Genomic DNA, 322 nt, shown 5'->3' on the forward strand with positions numbered 1-322 from the left:
TTCGTTTCTTTCAAGTCACTGTCAACCACGTGTCACGCAACAATGGCAGTAGTTGTTGGATTGGTGTTTTACTTCCGGTGGTCAATCAAGGGTCCGCGCTCTGATCGATTGGTGCTATCGAGTACTCGATCAGAGTTAGGCCTTACGGTCGAACATTGTCTTTGTTAGCCGACACAGATGGTCGAGGATCTTCCTCGTTCCTTCCTGTGTTGCTGGGACAATTATCTTCTTCAGTTAGGCCGCTGTCGTAACTCTTGATTGACCACGACTGGCAAGTATCGTCTATCCGACGACTTTTGTAAGTCCACTGATGTAAGTCGTG

This window comes from Apis dorsata, unplaced genomic scaffold (assembly GCF_000469605.1).
Source record: "Apis dorsata unplaced genomic scaffold, Apis dorsata 1.3 scaffold_365, whole genome shotgun sequence".
NCBI lineage: Eukaryota > Metazoa > Arthropoda > Insecta > Hymenoptera > Apidae > Apis > Apis dorsata.